General features: G+C 28.6%; 1 protein-coding gene across 4 annotated transcripts in view; it reads left to right on the top strand.

Moving 5' to 3' along the window:
* Window positions 1-13530: 13530 nt before the first annotated feature.
* Tsp (Thrombospondin) overlaps window positions 13531-25579 on the top strand; it is a 56394-nt gene continuing 44345 nt past the window's right edge. For 2 of the 4 annotated variants that reach the window (XM_065502276.1, XM_065502279.1), the window contains exons 1-2: window positions 13531-13622; window positions 14689-14874. The gene's annotated coding sequence lies outside the window, so the exon portion shown is untranslated. Of the gene's footprint in view, window positions 13623-14688; window positions 14875-21003; window positions 21076-25579 lie in introns of all 4 variants that reach the window. The other 2 variants (XM_065502277.1, XM_065502278.1) reach the window with 2 other exon arrangements.

The raw sequence follows: 25579 nt of genomic DNA, 5'->3' as shown, positions 1-25579 counted from the left end.
CACGATTTGAAAGTCTATTTAATTAAGTTGTTTCATTTTAATCGTTTTTTAATTTGATAAAAAATATTTTCTGCCGTCTTTATTTGATGCGGTCAATATCAAATCAAATCAACACAGTTAATATTAATGAATATTTTTTGTTTTTTGTTTTTGAATTTTTAAATTTTTTTTCTGATTACATCAAATGACGACGAGTATGTTGATTTTTTGGCACTTAATTTGAAGACCAGTGAGATTTTTGTGTCTGATTTTGTGTGATTTTCATTAAATTTAATCGTTATTTAATTAAGTTTTATTGTAAGGTGTCAAGCATGTCAAAAATCGTTAAGATTTTTTTTTAAAAAAAATAAAAAAACTTTTCTTTTTTTGAAAAATGTTTAAACAGACTGCAGTTTTGTATATGATTTAATAGATTAAGTGATTTATGGAAAAATTTACAGCAATTCTGATAAAATTATTCTGAATTTTATATTTGTAAGCCCAGTTTCACATTAGCAAAAGTAATACGTTAAATTATTAAGCACTAAATATGAAAGATATTTATACAATTCCTTTACTGCAGTAACTGGACTCAAAATTGTTTTAAACCATTCGGAACTCATAGTGCGTTTTTCTAATCAAATTCTGAGTGAATAAATTCTTTAATTTATAGTATTCTTGAACACTAATGGTTCGTTTTCTTTAGTTATATTAATTGAAAATGTTGGTATTAAGGAATTCTTTAGAACTTTTTAAAAAACGACAACTCTCAACTGTATTAAAAATGTTCTTAGGACTATTATTTCCTTCAATAATTCAGTGACATCTAACAAATTTAAGCTTGAAGCTTTGCGAGAGATAAACTCAAGAATAAGATAATAAAAATACTCTTCTATGTCTTTTCATTTCTCAGGACCGGGTTTTCAATTACCAAACCTTTAAGGAAAATGGGTCATTATCCTTTTCTTATTCAAATCAAGGTAAATTTTACATTCGCTAATACAATAATGATTTAAGTGATCATTATATTTTATTTTAATTTGCAATCACCATTGCACGAAATTGTGTTTCATATTTAAATTTTATATTTTAAGCAAACTTGCTTTAAAAATCTTGAATTTATAAATATATTACAATCACAGATAACTAATTCATAATTCACAAAAAAATTAAAATTTATCTGTAGTTAAGCCTTAACTATATTTATAATATTGATAAGTTAACAGGTCTAAATAAAATTTAATTTAAAAAATATGAGTTTATATTAATTTTAAACTGTCATTGATGAAATTCAAATAATAATTTAAAACTCAAGCTTGATTGGTCTCATTTTTTTCTTCTTTTCATTCACAGTTAAACTAACATGTTGAAAACGTTAAACGAATTTGAATTACCAGCAGACCGTTAAATCAATTTAAAATTAAAACTTATTAATACAAATTAAGTCACTAAAAATTTATGTGACATGTTACTACTTTTCAGTTTTATTTATATTTTTAACCAATAAAAGATTTTAGTAGTTTTTTTTCCCCAATGATTAGTCAAAAAAATGCTGACTGCTCGTGCTCATAGTTAGTTGAATTTTCTATGATCTTTAAAACTTACTACAAAATTTAGCTAACTAAGCATAAACGCATTACATGTGAGTGGATGGATGTATGTAAGTTAAGATACAAACAAGTAGATACATTTGCATTGCAAGAGTATGAATTGTATTTGAAAATAAATAGACAAGCAAATAGTTTGTGTTGTATGCAATGGATGTTTATATATGTGGCACAATGTAAATATGAGTTGTGTGTGTCGTGAATTTGATATACAAAGAGGAAGATTTTTCTTCATTATGTCACATTGTGTCACAGACCATTTTGCAACTAATCAACAGATACTACAAGTAGTCAACCACAACAACATCTACAACAACAACGATAAATACTAAACTAAATGTTGGCTGCACTTACACATCTGATAGATAGATACAACAGCAGACGAAGCAACAGGCCCAAAGACACACGCAATGCACTGGCATAGAGCACCGGCACAAGTCAAGCAACAGCGCCACACATCTATGAAGATGATGATGATGAAAAATTATCATAACAAGACTTTAGCTGCTGACTTTGTTTATGTTTGTAAAATTGTGTGTGTGAACGTGCGGCAAGGTGGGGTACGTGAGGTATATTGAGGATGAAGTGAAAATTAAACAAGTGAGTATTTTAACGTAAGTACCCAGCTAAAACTTAATTTGTAATGATTTGTACATACTGTCTCGATTACTTAGAAATAGTTTAGTAATGAGTGGCCAATGATCTAATAAACAGAGAGCCTCAGAAGTGAGTTAACACTGCAAATTATTGGATTTTTTTTAAGATAATGAAAATCCTAAAATCTATCCATTGATTGATATTTAAAAGTTTTGTTTTCTTGGAGATTGGGCTGAATTCGGTTCTGAAAAAAAAGATAATCGAACAATTTCTCACGAATTATTCGAAGAATTTAGAAATTATCATTTTCGAATATCAAATATTCGTATAATTTTTTGTAGAATAATCGAATAAATGAATAAATTTATTTGCTCTAATTTGACAAATACTATAGTTAAAGAGAGGTTTTCAATCATTGTAGATCAGTGGTCCAATAGCTCCTTCTATAAATATATAAATGTTACTGCAAACAAGTTATAATTCTAACAAGTAAGACAGCTGCTAATTCGGTTAATTTTAATTTAAATTTTTTTTTTTAATTTTTTAAATTTATCAGTGAAAAAGAAATTTAAGACAAACAAAAATTCGGGTTAAAACATATTTTTCCCGATTTTAACCCATTGTAGGCCCGTCTTACTATGGCGTTATACATGTCGTTGCAAATGTCTATCATTAGATATTCACATTGTCTATATTAATGACTCAGTAATCCAGATATAGATAAACAAGTAAGAGAGCTATATTCCGAATCTTATATACCCTTCACTAAATTATACTTCAAAATAAAATTTTTAAATATTTTTAGGTAAATAAAATTTATTTTTTTTCCAAAGTAGTTTTTTAATTTTTTGGAAAAAAAAATTTTTCGATTTTTTTTTTAAATTTTTAAAAATCTTTTTTTTCTATTTTAGCGAAAAAAAACTTTTGGTGAAAAAAAATTCGGGTTAAAAAATATGTTTTCGATTTTGACCCATTGTAGGTCCAACTTACTATGGTCTTCTATACGTCATTGCAAGGCCTTTGAAATACCTATCATTAGATATCCATATTGTCTATATTAATGACTTAGTAATCCAGATATAGGTAAAAAATATATCAAAAATCGAGGTTGTCCTGGTTTTTTCCTTATATCTCAACCATTTGTGGATCGATTTTCTCGATTTTAAATAGCAACCGTGCCGGAAGAATTCCGGAGATATTGATGTATGAATCGTGTAAGTTCAACAGACAAACAGACGCACATGGCTTAATCGACTCCGCTATCTATAAGGATCCAGAATATATATGGGGCTATTCTAGTTCTCAATTTCACCATTTACAGTATTTTTGGAAGCATAATTACAACAATATTATGTAATTTCCTCGGCATTTCTAATTATAAATGTTTACACGTGACTTTTTTAACCCTAATTATATAATTTTCAAAAATTTATTTAAATAAATATTGTTGTAATTATGCTTCCAAAAATACGGTGATATATGATATACTTTATAGGGTCGGAAAATTATATTGTGAAAGAAAGATACGAAAATTATAAATGGCTCATTGAGTTTATCTCTCGCTTCAAGCTTAAATTAGTTAGATGTCAGTGAATTATTAAAGGAAATAGTCCTAAGAACATTTATAATACAGTAAAAAGTTCGAAAGAATTTTCTAATACCAACAGTTTATTAATATAGCTAAACAAAACGAACCATTAGTATTCAAGAATACTATCGATGAAATAATTTATTCACTAAGAATTTGATTCGAAAAACACTATTCCTTTTTCAACTCTTGCAAGATTGTTTAGACATAATTTAGGCGATTGGGAAAAGTGATTATGATAATTATAAAAAATAACCTAAACTTTAAGTGAAATGGTTTTAAAATTTAATGCTTTTATAAATCCTGAACCAATTTAGATAAATTTTTAGTTTTTAAAAAGTTTGGCTTCCTCTTAATTTCGTTTTTCATAAATAATATTTATTATTAGTAAAGGAAATATCTCTTTTAATATTGTTACATTTTAACCATTTCAAAACGTTGGTTTATTTCCTTTAAATAAACCGGATACTCTTGATTGCAAATAAAAGCCGTTTAGTAGTTTAAAAATTGTAACAACTCTTTATTTATTTAAAATATACATCAACCACAGAATTAAATAGTCACTCAATGTTTTTTATACACGTTTATAAATTCGCAGAAATACAGATACACTTTATAATGTACACGAATTGACTTGAAAATACAGCACACTTTAAGGCACTCAGTTGATGTTTATTCGAATAGTGTCTCTGATAAACTCACTAACTACTGCACCCTCTGCCACTATTTTTAACACTGCTATCTGCGCTCTAGATTGTTCTTTAACTGTCGTATATTCGAAGCCTAGAGCTTTCGATTCCACACGCCATATCTGGTGAACTTTCTACAATGTTCTTTAACTGTTAAAACTCGAATATTCGAATTCGAATATACGAGTCGCAGCAAACATTCAGCGTTGCCATACTTACGATCAATGATCAACTCAAAGCTTTTATTCAATGCTAATAATGCCCACAGATATGTTACAGTTTGAAAGGCACTGCTATTTGAAAGCATTATGCAACATTAAATCAGCCGTTAAAATCGTTATATTTGAATTCAAGTACAATTTCGTAACAATATGATTGCGAATGCCTTTAGCAGGTATTCAATGGAAATTTCTCTCGATTATCTGAATCCACTTAATTATGAAAAATTCTCAAAGTCAATATATATTTTGAAATCAGTATTTAAAATTGCTAAATTTTGGGAAAAAAATTAACATAATTATACAGATGTTCTCATAAACTTTCCAAAGATCCATTAAAATCCTTCTATATACATATACATTTCTCTGTCTACAAAATAAATTCAAAAATGTAACCTTTGACCCCAGAGCCGAATGGATTAGACTTGTCTGCTTGTACTCAAATGTTCTTTCAAATATTTCTTTCGATATAACATTCTAAATTGTTTCCTTAAAATTGAGCAATAACAAAAAATATTGTTAGTTTTTAGAAATTACTGTCAAGAATTATCCAAATTCTACATAATTCAAATCACTTCTTCGATTAAATTATGGGAGGTATTGACCTAATATTTTTACACTTTTATTCTCATGACTTAAAGGTAACTGCAAGACAGCTATATATTTTTTGAAATTTTAAACACAAGATCTTTTAGTAGAAATTGATCTTTTCAATAGCAAAAATCTCATATTTGTCACTTTATAAATCGCCGATCGATTTCTCATCTCCCTGTACCATCTCTAATGGGATCATTTAAAATAAATAATATTTTTGTCTGGTATTCAATAATGATTTGCCAAACATTTTGTTTTTATTTTTTAAATTAAGCAAAGAACAACAGACAAAATATTTTTAAAAAATAATATTGTAATAATTTAATATTTTTTAAAATTTATTTGAATTTTTTTTGGTTTAATATTTGTTTTTGTTATTTTTATTTATTTAGCTGATGTCTTTATCAAAATCACTTGCTGTTAGAGGTATGGCTGGCTGGCTGTATTTGAAATGCATGATTTATGTCCCCATATGCCGCCCACAAAATGCCACACTTCTTCACTCCATGAATGTCTATTTAAACTTACTAAGTAAATGTGTGTAAATTGAATGAATTTGAATGAGTCCCAATGACATTATACGCTCACTCATCACACGCTGTCATTATTCATCATTATTTGTGTGTGCCGTCCCGTCCGTCCTAGTCGTTATAGTATATTGTGTTTTTTTTTCGATTTGAATATTAAAGGTGACAATGCCAGAGATTTTCTATTCATTATGGTATTGTTGTTTAAATATTTGAATGTCGTGATTTCATTTGTTTATGGAACTGCTACAGCACCTTTGTTATGATATTATTTGATTGGATTGGATTGGTTTGGATTAGTTTATTAAGTTATTTTTTCAAAATGCATATTAATTAAATGATGATCGTCTATCCATACAATTATGCATGTTACCAGCAGAGTGTGTTGAAGTTGGATGTACATAAAATGAGGGAGATCATTTAAATAATTTTCACTTTTATTTGAACTTTTACGCGCTTGTGTGTGCTTCACTTTAATTAGTTTGTGGTTGTAGGTATTTGAAATTTGATTGAATGAAAGAAATAAAATGACGACCACTCGTCATTCGATCTTGAAATAAATAACAATTTCAATACTCAAACTGTCAAATCAAAATGAAAATTATGATACTTTTAAACAACCTCTAGTTATTTTATTGCAGTTTCCTACAAACATTTTATCGTTTCCTTAGCAACCATCCCACCTTTGGGAATCGTAGAAACGGAGAAATGTTTATTTTGTGGCATAAAAAGAGAAATTTTTAGAATAAGAGAAAAATGCTGGTGGCAATATTTGAAATGTTTTTTTTTTTTTAAATTTATGCAAAATATTGGTTTATTGGAGATATTTTAGTTCAGCTTTAAATTGTATAGAGATATTTAATTTTATTTTTCAGAAAATTTGATGTAAATTTTTTAAAATTTCGATATTTTGTTTCAAAGTTAATTTTTTTTTGTAAATCCTTTAAAGTCCTTTAAATAACAGGAAGAAATTTAAGTCGGTTTTGAAAATTTTTTTATGGAAATTTTGTTAAAACTTGGATATTTTGTTTCAAATCTCATATTTCGTTGTAAATTGTTCGGAAATATTTTTTTCTCAACACAAAATTTTTTTATTAAACATTATTTTTCACCCAACTTTTTTGTAAAGAGTAATTTGATGAAGGATATTTAAGATTCGGCACAGCCGAATATCTTTCAGAATTTTTTATTTTCGAAAGAAATCACAATAGATTCTTGGAATCTCATAGTGGATAAGTACATTATACACTACTATCTAACATAACCTAACGGTTAGTGACCTGGAAAGTTCGATCGCTATATCAATTTCAAATGCTGTGATCTGCTGGGAGTATTAAAGATTGCATTTCTTTTTAATTTTCTTCAAATTTCTAGTATATTTTTGTTTCCAGAAATACTCAGGATCTTCTAATAGTTTATCTATCTCGAAAAAAAGTGAGTTGAACAATTATTCAGCGGGATTATTGTGTAATGCGATTCGAAAAGAAAATCATTCCAATTTATATGCTTTATATATGGAAATTCTAAAATTTTTTGTTTAGAATCGTGGAATATTTGAAAAAACGTTAAAATTTTTGAAACGGGCAAGGTTTGTGGAGCTTCTGAAGAGTAAGTATAATCATTTTATATAAATATTTGGTATTGGTGAAAACCTTAGAAATTGAAGATTGATATTTTAATAAAATTAAATAATTTTATGAATTTTGCGGACGTCTAAAACTAAAAATTTTTCATGAAAAAAAAAATATAAAATTTGAACTAATGTAAAATTTTAACGGTTAAAGATAGCATACAAAAATTTGAATCTAATGTAGATCCAAGTATCCTTAAATCGATAGCATTATCATTTTTAAAATTTTTTTAATTTAAAATACCGAAATTCCTAATGCGGGGAAAATGTGTTCCAAAAACTGAGTTCTTTTTTAAAAAGTGCCTACTGTGACATTATTTACAGTGTGATAGTAAAAACACTTTTAATGTATTTAAACAAGATATTGGGCTATACAAATATTGAGCTTTTTCGAGGATCGGTGCTTTACGTTATTAGAATTTTTTAATCAAACCTAAATTTTTTTTAAAAATTGGCCAAGTTTGGATATTTCTGTTGGGGGCGATGTCCACTTATGTGAGCCAAATTTTACTTTACACGTTTTTGCATTAAGTTCTCTTTTCGGATCATATAAAAAATGTATATATTTCCTGAAAAAAATGTCCCTATATTTTTTTTGGAAACATACTTAAAAAATACGGCCCTTTCTACAAGTTCCAAATTTGGATGCGTGTAACTTTTTATAGGGACGAGCTAAATGTTTTTATTTTATTTAGAATTTTATCGCAAATATATCTGATTTCGAAAAAACAAAAAATTGTTCCTGAAAATTTAAAAAAAAGTAAATAAATCTAAATATCTCTTCAACTAAAAGAGATAAACTACATATAGGCAATTCCTCAATAATCGCTACCACGACTGAAAAAACAAAAAAGAACAATTATTATCTTGTAGTATGAAATGAATTTGACTCTGATTGTTTTTTTTTGCTATTGTCAAATTGTTTATTGAAACCGAATGTATATTTTCTATTAATTTTTTTTAGTTTTTGTATACATATACATATGTATGTATTTACAGAATATATATTGTTTTATTATAAGAGAAAAATCTGTCACGTACTGTATGTCACGTACGATATTAAATTTTATTTATTATAAAATCATCCAAAGATTGTTTTTATTTAAATATGACGGATTGTAATGGAAAAATATTTCGTTTAGTGTACGAATTTAAAAGAAAACATAACGCCTCTCACGATTCGAATATTTTCGCATATTTCTACATGTACCTCAAAAGGAGTTCCGTTTTATGTCACCTACGATATATGTACCCTTATTTCGCTCAATATTTTGTACAACAACTTTTTATTATTTTAAAATATAGTACCCTCTGAATGGAACATAAACACCAAATTATTTTTCAGATACTCTTATTTTTGCAAAATCGTTCGATGATATGGAATTACCCATATGTAAGCGTATTGTTTGCCGATATTCTCAAGGATTATTTATATTTTAAACTTCAGCTCATTCGGTTCATAAATGGATTTTTGGCGATTTTTCCAAAAAAAGTGAGATGACCAAATTTGAGAAGCTGAGCAGTTGCATATCAACTAGAAAACATCTCAGCTCTAACCGTGTGAAATTTCGTAATAATGTATCTAATAGTTCCCAAGATACCGAATTATTTCCAAAAAAAAAAACATTTCCAAACCACTGTGTGATCGAAGATTTTATAACTGGCTTGCTAACCTTCAAGACCACTGCATAACATTGTCTCACAAGTTCGTAACCAGCTCATTCTAACATTGTACCGACTAATTATTCCACGTAGAGATCTTTTAATCATTAAACTTTGGTTTCTATGCTGGACCACTCTCAAATAGAGACTATTAAACTGATGATCGTAACAGCCATTAGCAGTGATAGTTTGTGGCATTTAAAATTTTGTGAGTTGGTTCTTTAGAACGATTATCTAAACAAAACATTTTCAGCCCGAGTCAACATAATTGATTTGAAATCCACATTTAACGCTCTAATTGACAAAACAATAGGGACCTTTAAACAATGTTAAATATAATATTTTATTTAAGTATCGTTTATTGTAAGTAAGTAAATAAAAAAGCTGTTAATTTGTTAAAAAATTTGTAATATTTTCTGTACAAATTACAAAACTATGTAAACGAAATAGTAAAAATAGCAGAGACACTTGTTTAATTTAATGATGAATGAGAATACCTCATTTTACAGATATTGGAAACACAATGAAGTTATACAAAATCTTAAGTATTTGACCTTTGTTCATTTACTGAATTTTTTTTAAGATTCTCAATGTCTTCTAGACAATTCAGCACTCTGTATGAAAAAGTCAGCTATTGATATCAAAGTTGTATTGGCTTAAAACAGAACTTGTACTAGAACAGTCACTTGATATATTTTTAAAAAATAGCCAACCGTTTGAATCGTTAAAAATAACGGTCATTTAAAATTACAAACTTTTTCACTTCTTAGAAAACGAAAACGCACATTTTTTCATTACTTTTCTGACATAATTCTTGGTACCAGTTCGCGTTCTTTGTTTTTCCAAACTTAAATAAATTTTCATTTTACTACAACAACTTGTATGAATATTGTAAGAAAAATAAAAAAACCTGAGTATGTTTGTATGAAACTCTTAAGCCACAAAGACTGAATGCTACTGATTGGCGCAACAAATTCGATTTGTTGGTAGACCGGCAATAATCCACTCACTGCCCCGCACATACCAAGACCATACATGGATTTGAAATTATTATTATTTTCTTCGTCTGCTCTTCCAGCAAAACATGCAGCATGTTTGCCGTAAGTAGCAGTAAAGTTGGATGACATTGCTCACCACAAATGACATACGACAGCCTGTCAGAGGATCTAGTTTTATTGTTTTTCGCATTTGCAATTATTTTACAGCCTCTGCATTTGTATACAATACTATTATACCTCATGTACAATATTCATTGTATGCATTTGTTGTTTTTGTGCTGTTGAAGATCTTGTATAATACAAATAAATATCACTCTCTAGTATTGTGGTATCTCATAGATGTAGGAATATCAGTGGTAGTTGTTATTATTGTTATTTGGGTGAGTGATCAAGTAAACAACAACATATAAAAATCAAATCAACAGCAGAGCCAGTGGTTCCGGCAGCCACAGTAGCTTGCTTGTCTGCTGTAGCAGCAGCAGAAATAGCACGTGGGCGTTTGAGAAAAAACAATAATAATAATAAAACCAGAGAGATTTCTCTGAGCCAAAATGCAATACTTGAAATAGAGGTAATATGGTAATAGTGTTGCCCTGTTATATGGAAGATATTCAAATTCTGCAAGGGAAAATAAAAGGCCCAGCTCGGTCGAATTTTAATTTAATATTTGAGCAAAATTTGACCGTGTTACAGAACAACACAAAATTATCTGAATCATGTCGTGAAACTAATATAAATTAATTATTTTGGATATTGATAGTACATTAGAAAAGTTTTCAATTAGACAGAATATTGATTTTTGAATCAAATAATAACTTTCGGCCAGATTCTATTAATCATGTGAAATTGGCTTAAAATCCAGAATTTAAAATTTTCAGTTTACTTACTTTTATTGTGAGATTTGAGCCTAATTGGAATGGGCTAAAATAAAAGTTAAGTTTGGAGTTAGAAAAAAAAATTGTTAGATTCACATTTAGAAAATTTACCATAAATTAGCGATTATTTATGAAGTAAATTGTAATACGAACTCCATGGCTTAAGGATTAATCATACCTTCTAATTTTCAGTGAACTATTCATTCCGCGGTTTAATCAAACAATCTGTAACAAAATAAATTCAAATTTTGTTCTTTGAATATTAAAAAAAACCTTTATGGAACTAATTTTTTTTCGCTCAAGGACTTATACTACTTAATTTGATCATCAAATTGTTTTTCGATAATTTTCAGTACTCTAGAACTTTTATTCCAATTTAATTTGATTTTACAATTTGCATGGAAATTTAATTTTAAATTTGTAATAAACTTCCCCTGAATAATCTACTCTTTATTGAAACAATATATATTTTGTAGGAAGTTTAATAATTAATCCTACTATACTGACCTTTAAATTTGTATTTAATTTCGTAATTAAAGCAATGATTTCATCAATCTGTCCGTCTGTTGAAATAAACTTTCTGAAGCCCCCAAATTACTAAGATACATGATTGATACATCAACATATCCGCTATAGTTCCTGTGCGGTTGCTATTTAAAAAATAAAATCAGTTTTCTAAAGATTGAATTGGTGAAGGGTATATAAGATTCGGCACAGCCGAATATATATTTCTAAATTGTTATAACCTTCACCATGAGTGGCAAGGATATATGTATATTACAGTGGGTCGATTTTTTTCACGAAAAATCGTATAGCAGAAACGCATTCTATGGAAAATTCTATGAAATTTTATCCAAGAAAAAAAATTAAATCCTATTTTGCGCATTTCGTCTTTTAGCCAATGATATTTGAATATAAATTTTTTTTTAATATTTTTTTTATTGGATAAAAGACGAAATTCGCAAGATAGGATTTGATTTTAGACCTATGGTTTCTTGAGGAAATTTTCTTAGAATTTTCCGTAGATTGCGTTTCTGCTATATGATTTTTTACTTTTTGATGGCTGAGATATAATGAAAAACCAGGACAACCTCGTTTTTTGACCTATATCTGGATTACTACTTAAGTCATTAATATAGACAATATGGATATCCAATAAAAGCTCCTTGCAACGGCGTATATAGGGCCAAAGTAAATCGGACCTAGAAAGGGTCAAAATTGTGAAAAATATTTTTTACCAAAAAATTAAATTTTTTGTTATAAAATTTATTTCACTAATAAATTAAAAATTTTTTTTTTTAAAAATAAAACAAAATTTTAAAAACAAATTTTTGCCATAAAGTTTTTTACGATAAAAATTTGAATTTTTTTTTTTATTTTTTTTACCTAAAAATATTAAATTTTTTTTATTTTAATGTATAATTTGCTGAAGATTTCACACATCCGAATAACTATAGATCACTTACTTGTTTTTATTTATATCTGGATTACTAAGTCATTAATATAGACAATATGGATATCTTATGATAGATATTTCAAAGACCTTTTCAACGGCGTATATAGGTCATAGTAAGTCGGACCTACAATGAAATTAACAGAAAATTTGTTTGGGTTTTCATAAAATCCCACAATTCTTTATGTAACTAAATCGTGAGTAAATATCACACATATTTCATTAAGTTCACCTTTCTCAATTTTGAAAAAAGAAAAATATTATTGAAGTACAAAACTAAAATAATAATATTTTTATCCCAGGAATATTTCAAAAACTGGCTGTCAACTTACTAGTTCTAGAACGAGTATAATCAAAATCATTTAAAATGCTTTAATCACAACATAAGAACAAGTGATGTTGTCGTCACTTCTAGAACTCGTTCCATGGAACAATATTGTGGTTCTGCTATAGATAAACTTTACCATTTTTAGCAAAAATTACATTCATTTTGTTAAGTTTTGCACCCCAACCCCAAAAACAATACAAACAATAACAAAAACTTTATATGGTAACATGGTCGATTATTACACATGAGAATATTGAACAGAGATCAATACTCACCGACAACAACAACAACATTAACCACAACAAACAACGAGCATAAATACGAGAGTAGATAAACAAACTTTGTTGTGGATTTTTCAATCTTTTTTTGTTGTTGTTGTTGTTATTGATTTGTTTTGTTTTTCTTATACGAAAATGTACGAACGAACGAGTATTTATGCAACACACCACAAACAACCACATGTTGTGTGTGAGCGAATGAGTGAGTGTGTATGTGGATATGGCTGGATCTTGTGCACTGGAAATTATGATGGCGCATGGTATACACTAAAGGGAGTAGTGGTAGTATGTTGTATTAAACACCAAAACAGCAGGCGTTCAATGTTCGCCAACATGTGTAAGTGAGCACCTTGTTGCCTTCATCATCATCGCCGTCGTCGTCTTCGTTGTGAGTAGAAACAAAAACAAATTTTATTCTTTAGATTTTGTTGTCTTGACTGAATGAATTGTTTGCAGTAATCGCTGTGCTTGTTGCTCTGTTATGATTATTTATCCATGTACCCAGTCAGTCAACGTTTGTACCTTGACCAAAGCAGTCGGGGGTTCTTAACTTTAACTACAGATACTCGAGAATCGAAAACAAAAACCACTAGCAAAAGGTGATTTAATAAACTTAACGCGAGTGTAGCGGTGATATTTGTTTTTTTATTTATGTAAAGAATTTACTTTTTTTATTAATAATAAATCGTTTTAATTATCATTGTGTTGAGGAGAAAAAAAAAGAAATGAAATGAAAATACTATAACAATTAAAAAGGTCATCATTAATATTTAAATGGATCAAACACGACCACCTAGATTTAAAATTTATTTTCGCCTCTTCAACTTCTAAATGAGTGATGATACATTTTGGCACTAGTGATAGTTTTTTAGTTTGAAACTACAATAACTATTTGTGTGTGTGTAATTTGAATGATGGCCTTAACTCATCATAGTGTCAACTAAATAAACTTTTTTTTTGTTTTCTGTTTTTGGTCGTTGAAGAGGTGCGTCCGTTTTGGTTTAACAGTGTGCGTGTCGTGTCGTCTATTTGCTAATGGAATATTATTTTAATTTTTATGGCTTTTTCTCTGACTGCGCAAGATTTCACAAATCACTTTTGGCACTTTAAATAGGATCATCATTATTATCGCGTCTGTATCATCCGCAGCAAAATGAAGAGTGGGTTGCAAGATTGTTTAGCTGGTCCGTCGTTTGGCTGTATGGATTGATAAATAAATGGTCCATTGCCAGGTTGTTCGATCAACAAGTTTGTGTAAATCTTGTGAGGTGTTTGTTAAAGAAAAATCCGTCTTTTATTTTTGCTGTTGCTGTTATTATTAGTGTAAATTATTACGAAATGCTAATGATAAATGTCTATGCTTAAGTAAATACGTTAAAGTGTGTAAAAAAAAGACTGTGTGTATTCTAAAGTGTTTGCTCTATAAATAATGTTCAGTAATTAAATTAAAACATTAAAAACATTAATATAAAAAACTTTTTGTAAAAAATAAAAAAAAAACTGAACGATTTTTAATTTAAATAAAAATATTTCCCCACAACATTTAACTCCTCACAACACGATTTCTTAATCTAAATGCTTTTTTTCTCTTTTAACGGTTTAATTTTTGTTCTTCTTATTTCATTTTTATTTAATCATCATCATCATTCGTTGTTGCATTGTCAGTTGCGAATGACGATCATTGGGTGTTGCGTGTGTTAAAATCATTTAAAACCTATAAAAAAGTGAAAAGTTTTAGTATTATTTGTGCTTAAAAACAGCCGGAGGAGTAAGAAAGAAGAAAAAGGACATTACTTTTTAGCCACAACTGAAACGAATATAGCAGGCATTTTTAACTTGTCATGATAATATGTAAGTTTGCATTATTTTTTTTTTTATTATTTTTCAATTTTATTTTAATGATCTTGTTGTTAATTTAGTTGTAATTTTGAGAAATCAGAAAAGTTGAAGTTTAAATTAATTAAGAAAATGTAAAAAATACAGGGTATAGTTAAATTAATGAATATTAATTATATTAATAATGTACAGTTTATTTTTTGTTTGATATAAAGAACTTATCATCTCAAGGTTCCAAATTAATTACAATATAAAAATACAAAGTTGAAATAAAATATTATTTTCAACATTATTAAAGTAATAACACTGTATGTAGTGAAATTGACACACCAAAAAACCTATACACGTAAACTTAATGTTAAACTTAAAGATCAGGTCAGGTGATATTGCATTTTTAATTTTACTAACAGTGTAATTAAAGATTTTCCCCCTTATTCATAATTAATAATATGTTTTATAAAACTTATTTACACTCGTATTTATAAAACTTATTTACACGCTGCTATTTTCCCCTAAAAAAATGGCATGATAATGCTTGAATTTCTCTTATGTTTGATCCAATTTCATCAAAACAATATCCTAATATTTTTATCCTGACATTTATTGCAAAATTTAATTAAAGATTTTATATTTCATATAATTTTAACTTGAACGTATCCCATTTGGAACCAAGACTGCTTTTTCCTCCTAAGAGTTAAAAATGTCAGCAAGGTTGAGCTATTACCAACTGAGAATAGCAAAAAATTCGCTAAAGCTATGTTTCGACTTAAAGTTGAACATGACAGTATAGGTCAGACTCCACTACCTATACTTAGTTTGGCGATTTTGGTGACCAATTTCTTTGTATGGGCCTCAAAAGATTCTGGCCAACAGCTAATTCAGACTTGGTAATAGCGCTTAACTATATATGGCAATAATATATGTAGCTAAGAGTACACCAAACTATTTTTTTGTTGGTATTTTGCCCAAAAAATAAAGCTTGAGAGTCTGTAATTCTCATTCGCTCTATACTTTTATTTGTTTAATATATTTAGCTTTGCTGAAGCCTTTTGGGAAAAGGTTTCCTGATGATCTGGCCTCAGCAACTAGTGAAATGCGCATAGAAACTAGCTTACTTAAACATTTTAAGGGTCCTCATGTAAACGCTTAAATGCCTCGCAAACTGTGCAATCTGTGCATTTTTACACTCTCGCAAATGAACTGTCAAAAAATGTATGGAAATTCGTTTGCACAACCCCGATAAGTTTGCGCGACAATTTAGACTCGCAAACTTGAATTTATTGTGCATTTGATGAATCAGCTGCTTTTGTTTACTTTTATTAATAAGAAATAAAAATCAAATAAAATATAAAAATGTTGTGCATGTGAAAATTGTGTAACTTTGGAACAGAATGATTGTATTAAATGGCATTGTGTATGAAAACATTAACCAACAGCTAGAATATAAACAAAATCTTGCAAACTCTGTATATCACCGTTTGTTCCAAAGATTTAACTTTCATTCAACATTTTTAAAATTAAAATTTATACAATTTGAAAAATTTGTTAAGGCTTTTGTTGAATTTATTTTTATTTGACATTTATATCAAATAGAGAGAAATTTAATGTATAAACTTGCACAAAATTGATAAGGTGGGTTCATGAAACACGTCGCGCAAATTTGCACAATTGAACAAATGGGAAACATAAGCGTTTAAATGAGTACCCTTTTTGTTTTCCAAAATATTTATTTGGTAAATTATTTTTGTTGGGAACGTTTTTATGGAAATTTTTTTAATTCTGAATTAATATTTTGGTAAATTTATGTAGCTACATGTTGCTGACCTTTCTCGCAACATGTTGCTAACCTCTCCATCAACATGTTACTAAACTCTCTATCAACATGTTGCTAAACTCTATAAACATGTTGCTGATCATTCTAGCAACAAGTAGCTGATCGCTCTGGTAACATGTTGATGAACTCCCTAGCAATATGTTGCTGAACTTTCTTGCAATATATTACTGAACTTTCTTGCAATATGTTACTGAATTTTCAGCGACATGTTGCTGAATTTTCTAGCAACATGTTGCTGAACTCTCTAGCCAAATGTTTCTGACCTCTATCAACATGTTGATAGCCATTAATGGCCCCTAAGTCTTGGTTATATTGAATTGAAGATAAATAAATAAAATATGGGGCATTTCATGTCAAGTGAACCAACTTTTGAAATCGATGTCTTCCGATCGGGATGAAATTTGCACCAAGGTTAGCTCTATTGGATAGTAACTCAGACACAATTTTTCAACAACATCGGTCGAGAACTCTCTGAGTTATAGGGGGTAAAATTTTGACAATTTGGTCAAACAGGGGTTTTTTCTTATCCATGTAACTTATTACCTATTGTTCTTAGCAAAATGTGTTCCAAATAGTATAGATAGCTATTTCTTCGATCTTTCGAAAAAAAATATTTAAAAAAAAAAATAAAAAATGTTTAATATTTTTTTTCCGAAATCAAAAACTTTTTTGACTTTTTTTTAAAATACGCTATTTTTTTTTATTTTTTTTTTTTCTTAAAATAAAGTTTAGATATTTTCCTTGAACACCTACTTGGTCGCTTAGTGGGATGCGAGTGGGATATCTATCAAAATAAATATTTTGTAACTCAAAACATAAAATTTTTGACTTTTTTTGCAAAATCAAAAACTTTGTTGACTTTTTTTTTTCAAAATGGACCCTTTTTTAATCTTTTTTTTTAGGTCAAACAAAAGCTTAGATATTATCCTTGAAGACCCTTTTGGTCGCTTAGTGGGATGCGAGTGGGATATCTATCAAAATAAATATTTTTTAACTCAAGACTTACAATTTTTGACTTTTTTTTTTGCAAATACGATTTTTTTTTCCAAATGGGCCCTTTTTTTAAAATTTTTTTGTAGTCAAAAGAAAGCTTAGGTCCATTCCTTTAAGATATTTTTAGTCCCTTAGTGGGATGCGAGTAGGATATCTATCAAAATAAATATTTTGTAACGCAAGACATACAATTTTTTAATTTTTTTTTGCAAAATCAAAATTTTTTTCCAATATGGGCCCTTTTTTAATTTTTTTTTTTGCTCAAAAGAAAGCTTAGGTCCATTCCTTTAAGATATTTTTAGTCCCTTAGTGGGATGCGAGTGGGATATCTATTAAAATAAATGTTTTAACACAAAAATTGTATGTCTTGAGTTACAAAACATTTATTTTGATATATATCCCACTCGCATCCCACTAAGCGATCAAAACCATCTTAAAGGAATAGGCCTAAGCTTTCTTTATAGCAAAAAAAAAATTACAAAAAGGGCCCATTTTAAAAAAAAGTCAAAAAAGTTTTTGATTTTGCCAAAAAATCAAAAATTGTATATCTTGAGTTACAAAATATTTATTTTGATAGATATCCCACTCGTATCCCACTAAGGGACCTAAAATATCTTAAAGGAATGGACCTAAGCTTTCTTTTGACTAAAAAAAAATTTTTAAAAAAGGGCCCATTTTGAAAAAAAATTCGAATTTGCAAAAAAAAAGTCAATAATTGAATGTCTTGAGTTACAACATTTTTATTTTAATAGATATCCTACTCACATCTTCCTAAGTGACAAAATAGGTCTTAAAGGAAAAGACCTAAGCTTTCTTTTGAGCAAAAAAAAAATTTAAAAAAAAGTCCCATATTAGAAAAAAATTTCGATTTTGCAAAAAAAAATTAAAAAATTGTATGTCTTGCGTTACAAAATATTTATTTTGATATATATCCCACTCGCATCCCACTAAGGGACTAAAAATATCTTAAAGGAATGGACCTAGGCTTTCTTTTGAGCAAAAAAAAAAATTAAAAAAGGGCCCATATTGGAAAAAATTTTGATTTTGCAAAAAAAAATTAAAAAATTGTATGTCTTGCGTTACAAAATATTTATTTTGATAGATATCCTACTCGCATCCCACTAAGGGACTAAAAATATCTTAAAGGAATGGACCTAAGCTTTCTTTTGACTACAAAAAAAATTTTAAAAAAAGGGCCCATTTGGGAAAAAAATCGTATTTGCAAAAAAAAAAGTCAAAAATTGTAAGTCTTGAGTTAAAAAATATTTATTTTGATAGATATCCCACTCGCATCCCACTAAGCGTCCAAAAGGGTCTTCAAGGATAATATCTAAGCTTTTGTTTGACCTAAAAAAAAAGATTAAAAAAGGGTCCATTTTGAAAAAAAAAGTCAACAAAGTTTTTGATTTTGCAAAAAAAGTCAAAAATTTTATGTTTTGAGTTACAAAATATTTATTTTGATAGATATCCCACTCGCATCCCACTAAGCGACCAAGTAGGTGTTCAAGGAAAATATCTAAACTTTATTTTAAGAAAAAAAAAAAAATAAAAAAATAGCGTATTTTAAAAAAAAGTCAAAAAAGTTTTTGATTTCGGAAAAAAAATATTAAAAATTTTTTATTTTTTTTTTAAATATTTTTTTTCGAAAGATCGAAGAAATAGCTATCTATACTATTTGGAACACATTTTGCTAAGAACAATAGGTAATAAGTTACATGGATAAGAAAAAACCCCTGTTTGACCAAATTGTCAAAATTTTACCCCCTATAACTCAGAGAGTTCTCGACCGATGTTGTTGAAAAATTGTGTCTGAGTTACTATCCAATAGAGCTAACCTTGGTGCAAATTTCATCCCGATCGGAAGACATCGATTTCAAAAGTTGGTTCACTTGACATGAAATCCCCCATATTTATTATACAAAAAAAAAACTCTAGAAACAAGTTGCGGAACTCTCTAGCAACATGTTGCTGAACTCTATAGCAACATTTTGCCGAACTCCCTAGAAACATGTTGCTGAACTCCTTAGCAACATGTTGCTGAAGTATCTTACAACATGTTGCTGAAGTTTCTTGCAACATGTTGCTGATTTTTCTAGCGACATTTTGCTGAACTCTCTAGCAACATGTTGCTGACTTTTCTTGCAACATTTTGCTAAACTCTCTAGATACATTTTGTTGAATTTTGTAGCAACATGTTGCTGAACTTTCTAGCAACATGATAAGGTCTAAAATGATACTATATTGTAGCAACATGTTGATGACCTTTCTAACAACATGTTACTTAACTCAACATGTTGCTAAACTATATAAACATATTACTGATCTTTCTATTAACATGACTGACTTTTCTATTAACATGTTGCTTTCTAGCAACATGTTGCTAAACTTTCTAGCAATATGTTGCTTTCCTTTCTAGCAACATAATAAGGTCTAAAGCGTTACATTGGCGTAAAGAAACTAATGTTGGGATTGTGGCTATACATATGTACTACTTTATTGGAAGATTGTCTTAAAACCCAACAAAACTTTGACCCTAAAGTGTGACTTGTGCATAGTAAGAGTTTTAAGTTATAGAAGTCTGTAACCTCAGTTTTAATCTGCAGTAAACTTGTATTGATGATAGAGAAATATTTAAACTTTACTATATGTAGAATAAATAACATTTACAAATATTGCGGGCTTTTTGAACTTAAAATTTCACACCAGTTTGGGGAAATCACATCTAAATAATTGTCTTTGTATTACCGATATTTGTTTTAAAAATCGATGAAAATGTTCACACAAAATTATTTATTCTTATTCAAATATTTGAAGTTCTTAGTTGACTTTTTCCTTACAATGAAAAATACTTTATTTGCATACATAATTGGTTTACGATTTTATGAATCACTGTATCTGTTTAGGGGTTTGATTTGAAATTTCATTAATTTAATGAATCCTATAATTAAGTTATAAACATATGATAATATTTTATCATTACAAAGATACAAAGAGACTTATTTATCAAATTATAATTACAGGCTTCCAGACATTGTTTGAGATTTGTTAAGTAGGTAGTAGATGGTAATGAAATAATAAATCCCTTTCAAAATACATACATACATACATATGTATCTAAAACAGACAGTTAACATGTTTATACAGATGCTTATTAGTATTTTTTTATACTGTATAAAAAAATTAATTTAAACGCCCTCTTGTTTATATAACTTATTGCAATACAACTACGAATAATAGCTATTTTTTTCAAATAACAATTTTCAAATAAATGATTTTGAAAATAAAAAAAATTATTTTTTTTTTAAATTTGTTTAAAGCTATTAAACGGAAATACCAAATTGCTTAGTATGACTCTTCTAAACAAAGACTCGTTTAAATTTTCTAAATAGGTAGTATTTAATATTCAAAGTTTATTTTTTATATTTTGTGTTAATTTGTTTGTTAATTTGCCTGTAAATCTAAAAATTTTAAATAAACAAGTAGATAAATTAATGCTAAACAATATAAAATAAAATGTATTAAACAAAATATTTAACTGAATTTCAGGTGGGCGTTGAAATAAATTTAAAATAATACTTAAACATACCTTATTTTGTATATTTAATTAAATCGAAGAAAAGTAATTAAAATTTAGAAAAAAATATATTAAATTAAACAAAAATGGAAAACAGACCAGTTTGTTTAAATAAATATACTCATTCACACACAAACTTTCCTAAATTTTATTTGAAATAACTGACAAACTGTTGTTAAATATTATGAATTTCATCAGTTAAGTGAGATTGTTGGCCTGTAGCAACATCATTTGTTTTCAAACTTTATTATTGACATGTCAAAATCTCTTTTAACTTTAACACTTTATTCTGACACCAAAACAATATTTCCTTCAAACTTAATGTACGAACAATTTTCATTTCTAATACACCGGAAGTTTATTGTTTAGACTTAAGTGTCAAAAGTGTTCGAACAATCAGTTTATAAACTCAAGTTCCCAGAAAGCGCCATCTATCATTTGTTAAGCTGAGATTTGAATATTTATTTTTGTTTTTGAGTTGTTGTGTTGAAATTTTAATCATGATTGACCGCAAAATAAGCAAAATTTTGTTTTCTTTTGTATAATAAAATGAAAGATTAAATGAAAATCTCCTGAAGAATTTACAAAACAAAATTCCCAAAACCAGTGTTTAAACAAATAAAAAAAAAATTGTTGTTTAAAAGTGTTTTTTGAGTCTCTAAATGAAATTTATGCGTAGGCGCCAAAATCTTTACAACTTGTATTTGGAGTCAAGTTATTTGATTAACAGAGCAACACAGCAACTCCAATAGAAACAACAAAAACCACAACACCCAACAACATCTGAAAATCTATGAGTACGTTGAACATTTTAACATAACTGACACATGTTTCATTGTTGTTTTTCGTTTTGGTTTTGGCCTGGCTTTATGCAGAGTTTTGTTTGTTATAGAAAACAAAATTCAGTCTAGTAGAAGAAAAAAAGACTAAGCTTTAAATGTTTTACTCTCATTTTATTAAGTGAACACGACAAATGAGAGTAATCTTTGTTGAACACATTCGTAACATTTATCTTTTGGCTGTTCGGTTGTGTTGAAAACAAACTGATCATTTATGTCTATGAAAATTTCCTTCAAATCGGTTTACGCTCAAAGGAAAATGTTGGTGAAATAAGCAGCAATGTTTAAATTTTGCAATAATAAAACAAATTTGAATAACGAAGTAATTTATAAAGCACTTAAAGTATCTGAATTATGATTGTAAATTCTAATATAAAACATAATTTTCAAAACTTAATTTAAACTGAGTTTTGAGTTTTGAATTTAAAATTTGAATTAAATTTAAATTAACATTTGACATCAAACGTTATTCTCGAACCTAATTCAAATCAAAATTCAATTTAAAGTTGATTTGTGATACAAAGTTTGATAAATGTAGGTTTCTAAACTTGATATAAATTGTTATTTGGAAATCATTCTCAAACCTAAATACATGAGACAATTTTTGAACCAAAAGACAATATTTTTTTTTGTAAAAATTGAGTTTTCTATTGGAAGAGGTCTTTCCAGAAAATTCAAAATCAAACGAGTTTCAAATTTCTATTAAATTTAAGTTGATTTGAGAAAATCGTTTGTGAAATGAAACTCTCACTACTTGATATAAAATGTTATTTTAAAATCAATCTTATACTTAAATATAAATCAAAATTCTTGTGAATTTTTTTTCTTTAGCAACATGTTGCTGAATTTTTTTCAAGATGCTGCTGAACTCTCTAGCAACATGCTGCTGACTTATTTTGCAACATTTTTCTTACTTTTCAAGAAACATGTTGCTGAATTCTTTTCTAACAACATGTTGCTGGCAATATTTAGCTGGAATCTGTAGCAACATATTGTAGAACTCTATGGCAACATGTTGATGACTTTTCTAGTACTCTCTAGCAATTATGTTTTCTCATAGTTTGCCTCTAGCAACATGTAGCTGACATCCTTTGCAACATGTTCCCAAATTTTCTAGCAAGATGTTGCTTACTTTTCTAGCAACATTTTGCTGATTTCTTTTGCAACATGTTGCTTACTTTTCTAGCAACATGCTTTTGTATTCTCTAGCAATTATGTTTTCTCATAGTTTGTCTCTAGCAACATGTTGCTTAGTATCTAGTAACATGTTGCTGACTTTACTAGCAACTTGTTACTTACTTTTCTAGCAACATGTTGTTGACCTTTCTAGCAATATTTAGCTGGAATCTGTAGCAATATGTTGCTTAACTCTCATCTCTGTTGATGATTTTTCTAGCACCATGCTTCTGTACTCTCTAGCAATATGTAGCTGACTTCGCTTGCTACATGTTTCTGAAATCTGTAGTGGAATGTTGCTGAACTTTGTAGCAATATGTTTTTGCACTTTAGCTGTCATATTTGATGTCTATAAGAAATTGTTACAAAACATTACAATTTTCTTGTTAGTAAGGGAGTACAAGTCTTTCAAGTTACACAGTAATATTACTGTTAATAACTGTCCCCACTTTCTGAGTGTAAATTAGAAAAGAAAAAAACCGTATACGAGTAACTATTTGATTTTAGGTTTGGGCGATTTAAAGTGGCGCAAAAATATAAATCTATACATACAGCAAACTCGTCTTCCTACACACTTTTTCTGAATTTTTATACATAGTACAAACGTAGATTGAAATTTTTGCTCAACTAAATCTTAAACAGGCAGCAAATAACACAACCAACATCCAACTAACAACCATCAACCAACCAGCCATATATGAAAAACAGCAAAGATTTGCAAAAGAAATAAAGTACAACTGGCTGGGTAGATAAGAGAGTAGATGGATGCTGAAGCTGGAGTTGTTGATCATGAATGTCTGATCGCGTTTTCTATATCGGCGTCAAAATCCACATAAACAGCAGCTGTAACAGCAACAAAAACGCTCACACATTTCCTACGGTTACAAACAGTTAATAAAAGTATATGTAATAAAAAAAATATCTGGTGACTGAGTAGTAAATATGTATGTGGTATTGGTAGTATGGGATATCACCAATAACCAATATTTGTGTGGACGAGAGTACTGATGTTTGTTTGTGGTGTCCAAGTAAAAAAAGCTTCTGTAAAGATGGTTGGTTCACTGTATTCAGTTCAACCATCCCAGTCGGGACAGTTTGGCTGAATGCTTGCCAGGCCACTCAATCACTTGAGCTGACAAACAAACGAAAACATTTAACGAAAGCTTTTTTTTTTTGCTCCGGCTGTTGAATGATACGTTTTGGTACGACTTGGAATGCTACAACACTGCTATGCATCTATGACTGAATGACTGACTGTGTCCACGAGATTAATTTTTGTTTAGATTCAGGGTATATACAATGTACTCAGTCGTATGTACGTTAGTGTATTGTTAATATTTATGGTTGTTAGATATTTTCTGTTTGGGTGTTGGACATTTCAATATAAACTTAAACTACAACTGACAAAATATTTAAATTTCGAATGATTGAGAAGGTTTATTGGTGTGTGTGAATGCCTTTTGGCTACTAACTCAATGTGGAATAGGAAATATTCAATGGGAAAATAATTTTTACATCAAACAGTGTGAGAAATAATATTTCATACAATATGAATTAAAGATTCCCTTCATCAATATTCTCTTTCTTTCTTTATAAATCGTTTTTAAAATATAATTTTCTGGTGGATCCTCTCAATTAAATTTATTGTTCCTATTTTTAATAGTCTTTAGGCAGAACAAGATCATTAGGTTGTCAAAAGGATATTACATTTTCATGCTATAATATTTCGCTACAACTACAGGTGAAAGATCAGCTTGAGAATAAAATTTCAAATTTTAATGGTTTTCATAAAAATTTTCTAAACAAAATTTTCGTGCATTTTACGGAATTAGGATAGATATTGAAACCAAAATATTTTTCCCCATTTTAATTCATTGTCGCTCCGAAGTTCTATGAAATTATATACGTCGTTGGGAAAGTCTTTTAATCAGAAATTTGTGGCGCGATTTTCCCGAATTAAACAACCTAAGTGAGGCTTTAGCGTATGAAAAATGAAATGACAAATCACTCAAGGTGAAGGGTATTAAATCTTTCTGTGAGATTTTTTCCCCATCACTCTGTTCATTTTGATATTTTCCTATAATGACGTGCGCCAATATAAACACTTACTTATACAAAAAACACACTTGTAGCCCGACACAGACAGACAGATTTCAATCATCACTCTTATTTCACGAAGATCCCTTACAATATTTACATACAATTTTCATAAATTTACAACCAACTACAACATCAACAATCATTCAATTGTTCAATTGTTTATTATTGTTGTTGAAATTGAAAAGAAAACAAAATTTTAAAATG

This window comes from Calliphora vicina, chromosome 2, assembly GCF_958450345.1.
Source record: "Calliphora vicina chromosome 2, idCalVici1.1, whole genome shotgun sequence".
In the NCBI taxonomy this organism is placed as follows: Eukaryota; Metazoa; Arthropoda; class Insecta; order Diptera; family Calliphoridae; genus Calliphora; species Calliphora vicina.
This window is presented reverse-complemented; position numbering and strand designations above follow the sequence as displayed.